Here is a 5930-nt window from a genome sequence, read left to right as displayed (position 1 = left end):
AAAATGATATTAGGAAAGAAATATGAAGCATCCCAATAATCATACTTGATATTAGAAATTTTAGTTATTACCCTAAACATGATACTAGGAATCAATAAAACATCCTAACATGATACTAGGAATCAACAAAATAATCTAAGCATGATTTCTATATAAAAAGATCAATAAAGCAAATAAATTACTTACTTCGATGCCTCGTACCTCTTTCTAATAACAAAATACACACATTAGTTACTTAAAGGAAAATATTAAAAAAAAAATTAAATTAAATAATTGAAATAGAGATTTGGGACCAATAAAACCCTCAGAAATATCACACCTTTCACGTCTAGGGCGAAGGAAACTTCAAACTTGGCTAGGTGTGTCTAGAACTAATGTATGAGGAATTTTGAGAGAGGGATGATTTAGAAAAATAATAGAGAGAGAAAGCTTCGAGCTTTTAGAGAGAGAGATTGATGATTAGAGATGTCGATGATTTGAAAATAGGGAGATACGACCCCTATTTGTAGGAAAAATAGCACGCGATCAAAGAAAATCATATTCAGAATAAAATACCTCATGTCGCAAATGACAGGAATCAGCGCCAGACGGCAAGCTCAGCCCCAGACAGCGAAGGCCAGCGCCTGGCGACGAAAGGCAGCGCCTGGCGACGACTCTATCGTCTCGCGCTGGTTTAAAAGTCAACGCGCTTTTACATGCGGAATTACCTTCTAAGCCGGTTACATGTAATTCTGCGTCTAAGAAGTTTAAAAATCAGATTTAATACATTTTCTTCAAAATAAAACATCTTTTAAAAATATAATTATCAATCCTAACCTCATTAGAATTAAAGAGAACCTTCTAGATATTCCTAGAAGACTAGAATCAATCCTAATCACTTTAGGAATAATAATTAATAGGCCCTCCTCTAGATCATTGGGCCACATTAAAAATCATTGGGCCTAATTTAATTTAATGCATAACTTTCTTATAATTCATCATAATCGGGCTTATAATATATCATTGGAAAGCACTTTTCGAGCCCAATCAAACTACACAATTATTGGACTAGCTATTTTTCATAAAATAGAGTAAGAAAAGAAATATTTTCAAAAACAGAAAGAAGAGAAATTTTAATAAAAACATCCTCATCATCAGACTTTCCACACTTTCACTTCGGTCGATAATCAAATAACGTGAAAGGTATTCATCATTGGGTTTGGTTTTGGGGAGACACATTTGGGTGTCTACAGAAGCCCCCACTTTGTCAGAGTTTTGAGAAACGCAAGTTTTGAAAACAAAAGTCAAAGTAACGTAGGGACGGAGAATGATTCAGAACGTTCTGCGATCCTAAATCATTCTTGTAACGCCAATACCTGCAAACTAGCATTAGTTAAAACGGATAAGAGAGTTAAGAAATGCGTATCTTGCACCGTCGAGCACACGTCTCTGTAGTAACCGATTTGTTTGACGATCTTCTGGCCGTAGGTGGAAGCTAGGTCGTTGGACTAACTTTCCTATGTCAAAACAAAATTTGTAAACTCTCGACACACCTTCATACTAGTATAACGACAAGCCAAGGATCGAACCCAAGGGAATGGGAGCTAACTACTATTGTCTAAGTCAAGCTATCTCGAAGTCAAGGGAATAGGTTTGTGTGTAATCTAAGCAACTAAGCAAAACAAACAAGCAATAGAAATCAATATAATGAAACACTAGGGTTAAAATCCACATATATTAGCAATGAACATAGCAAATTGGGATAGGAAGTTGACTAAGTCGAGTGATGCGAGGGAAGGTTAATTATGCAATCAAGAGAGAGTGATAGGCTAATTTCCTATAGGTCAAACTAGCGCCAACTATGAGAGACACTAACTAGGAACCTCACAAATCCCCTCAATCGACAAATGTAGGACATAAATCAATGGTCCGTATCAAAGTGAACCAACAATGCAATCTAGTGCATCAATCAAAGTTGGCTACTCTTCAATTAAAGCACACATGCACATAATCAAACAACCGATTTAATCACATCATCAACTCCATCAAGATCCCCCAAATCACATCAATTCATCACATCATATATGTTATCACCTAGCAAGCTAAGTACTCACAATCCATGGAAATTGGAATCAAAACTAAACTAGTCAATGAAATCATCATCATAATACCAAACAAGCTAAAATCAATCATAACTTAGTCAAATTTGAGCAATTAACAACACAAATGAAATCAAGAACTAAAGATTGCATTAAGGTAAAGAGATTCTTACAAACTTGCTTCAAAATTAGGTAGAATCAATCTTCAATCATCAAAATCAATGGTTTCTCTCACTACAATCCTCCTCTTTCTCTCTCTAGAACCTAACCTAATTCTATTCTAATTTCTGAAAAGTTGAACTCTAATGATTCTCTAATATTCTTTCTTCTAAAAATAGAAAAAAAATCTATATATAGCAAAACTAACTAAGAGAAGTTAGTTAGATCGTCCCCAAATAAACCCATACAGGCGCGGCCAACCATAAGGGGGAGCGCGGCCGCGCCACCAGGCCACGCGGTCGCGCCATGGTCGCGCGCGCCCGCGCCTGAGAGCAAGGGATCTCTCTTCCCAATCATTCTGATGATCGTTCCACTTAATGCTCTTGATAGACACGGAACCTTGCAGTTTCTAAACTCCATGTTTGCGGGTTCAAGACTAGAAATCATGCCCCAACGGCTAGAATGCATAGCTCAAGGTCTTTAGGAACTTGCACTTCTCCATGCTTGAGCTTCAAATGGAGACCACTAGGCATCCTAATCAAGGCAAAACTTAGGAAGAGGCTCGGGAAGCTTGGAAGACGACCTTAACCTGGAAAATAAAGGAAAACAAGCAAATAAAAGAGAAAATAACAAAATAAACTAAGAAATGCATGAAGAAAGAAATCAAACTAAAAAAATGCAAACTAAAAGAAATAAAGAGTAAAATCAAGGAAAAACTAAGTAAAAGAGCTAAAGAGTAGCATGAAATTCATCCTAAAGAGAACCAAATGAGTGCCATAAATGACACTCATCATATTCCCCCAAGCTTAACTTTTGCTCGTCCTCGAGCAAAACCAAGCAAGAAAGAATAAGGATGAAAAAGTTATTCAAAAATAAAAAGAAAGACATAAGACGGGAATATACACTAAGACTCACTTTCGTAGGAATCACGGTTATTTTTAGCTACAACAAGCCCTTTAAATCCCAAAGTCGCCTATGAGGACGAGTGAGGTCTCGTAAAGGTTTCCTTGGAGCTTAACCTATAACTCTCCACCAACATACATGAGGCAAACCACAACAAGAAAAGTAAACGAAAGAAAAACTAAATTGAAACCTTTACGAATTGGACTTTACAAAATGATCACATTTCAAATGAATATACATCTTTCTTAAGCAATAGAGGCATGCACGTTTCAAGATATGTGAGGTTGATTGAAACATAGAGTATGCTAAGCATAGAGAACTAGTTATCACAATTCACCTTCATCCCGTTCAATCTTACCGCGTTCTCCCTATAGTCTCAAATCTCCCTCTAATGAGCATCTCAATAGCTCCTCGAAGGAGCCGGAAAAGAAATACTTTTGGGCTACACGACGTCTTGACTATGCATCCCCTTTCTTTAGGCTTTAACTCATAATGCCCTCCCTCGAAATTTGACTCAACCTCTAGGTTGAAAGGTCTTTCCCATGGTTGTAACGTAAGGGCAAAAAGGGTTAGGGGTAGGCTAAAATTTTAAAATTTGGTGGTACCCCTAATAGTGAAGCAAAGAACGGGCCCTTTCTTGGAATCACAATCAAGTAGTCACCAAACAAAAACAAACTAACTCCCCCAAGCTTATTCAAAGCCATAATCACAATCATATTTACAAAAAGCGTAAACGCTTCTCCCCAATCTTAAAGGAAGCATTGTACTCAATGCTTGAAAAGGGAAAAGAATCACATCAAAATATTTTTGAATTTCTCATTTTCAACTTTTTTCTATTTCTTTTTTTTTCATGCAAAAATTCAAAGCAATTGTCGTCGCCTCTTTTAACTTTGGACGACTTTTACAACTTTGCAATTATTATGTCCTTACCTTTTCTAACTTTGGACGACTTTCTATCATACATTTGCCATTATTCACAAAATAGACACAAAACACAAGCTTGCTTACAAAAAGAACCAATGTCCATACTTATAAACCACAAACTCCACAAACATGACCATTTGCTTCACAAAAACCAAAAATGGAACAAAAAGAAACAGAAGGCTCAAAATTCTAATGATGTGTCTTGAATAGAAGGGAAAAGGCTCAAATGGTTAGCAAGAGGGAAAATGTAAACCCAAGGAACTAAAAAATAAAGAAGATTAAACCTAGAAAAAGAAAAATTACCCCCCCAAAAAGATGCCTTTGTCCTCCCTAGACGGTTCGGTCTCGTGTTTGAGAATTATGAGTCAAGATTCAAGATTAGGTCCTCAATAATCAAGGATCCACTCCACTCATGCAAGATATGTAGAAGGCTTGAAAAATGAACAACCGCACATGGATGTAGCAAAAACTCATTATAGGGGTCAAATCGACTATAGGAAGCAACTACCAACATGCCACAAACAAGTAGAATCCGGTTTCATGATCCTCCTAGTTCTAGAACATGCTACCTTAGCATACACCTATCCTAGACTCAACCAAGCATATTCTCAAACCGTGCATACCCATACCATTTAAGAAGATATTCATTCAAAAGCAATAGTCGGTTGTATATAGTCCAATTCAAAAAGAAAAACAAAAGGTGACAAACAAAGCCTCAAAAAAATACTAAAATCCAAAAACAAAAAGGAAGAAAAATAAAAGAAAAGAAAAGAAAAGAAAAGAAAAGAAAAACATAGATAAAGGAAAAGAAGGAAAATGAAGAATGGAACGAACATGCAAGTAGAACAAGTAAATCCCAATCGACAAACAAGTGATCAAATGACAACATCGTCAATGATCCCAAACACTCTAGGTGTTAAAAGCATCCATCCACGAACCATTCAACTTTTCCTGAAACTAATCCTAAACTATGCATTTAAGAAAATAATAGAGAATAAAGGGAAATAAGAAAGATCTCACCGGCTTCCATGCAATGCTAAAAAAAGGTATGGTGAAGAATCAACCACCTCGTGAAGCTCCAAAAATCAAAGCATCATCATCAAAGCCATGTGAGAACAAAAATGGAAAAGAAAACTATAGACAAAGAAAACGGTTAGTAACTTCAAAACAAAAGAAAAGAAAACGAAAAATAAAGAAAATAAAAAGCAAAAATAAGAAAAACTAAACTATAAAGAAAGCAAAAATAAGAAAATAAGAACTAAAGAACTAACTAAACACCTAAATAAACAACAAAATGCTAAACTACAAAATTTTGATTCAAAGGGTTAAGATTCATGGGATTTTGATTTTGGGGGGTTTGGATTCAAGGGAGCAAACACACATCATTATCACAACAACAACAAGATCGAAAATGAGCAAACATCATCAAAGTAAGATCAAGAATGAGATTATCATGCAAAGAATCAAGAGAAGCAAGGTTAGTTTCAACTACAAATTGGCCACCGAGACAAGACCCCTAAAAAAAGGAAAAGATCCCCCAAGCTAAACAAAGATACATCTCAACATCCCGACAATACAAAGCAAGCACACGTAAGACAAGGGATGGAGGCACATAACACAAAAATGAGGGGAACTAGAAACCACTACCACTCAGCCAGGAGCCATTGTGGTTATCCCCATGTTAGGAAAACCCGGATGGGGGACCATGAGGATCACATCCCCCGGTGTAACCGGGTGGCCAACCATAATGCCCCCTAAAGTTATCTTGTTGCCAAGGGGAAAGGGGAGTGAATTTCTCGAGTAAAGCGAGCGGTAGTGGATGATCGAGGTGTAAATAGGGGTAATTAGGATCACCCCTATAATCTC

This window comes from Chenopodium album, chromosome 3 (genome assembly GCF_948465745.1).
Source record: "Chenopodium album chromosome 3, dcCheAlbu1.1, whole genome shotgun sequence".
Classification (NCBI taxonomy): Eukaryota; Viridiplantae; Streptophyta; class Magnoliopsida; order Caryophyllales; family Amaranthaceae; genus Chenopodium; species Chenopodium album.
The sequence above is the reverse complement of the archived record's forward strand: the minus strand, read 5'-3'. Positions refer to the sequence as shown.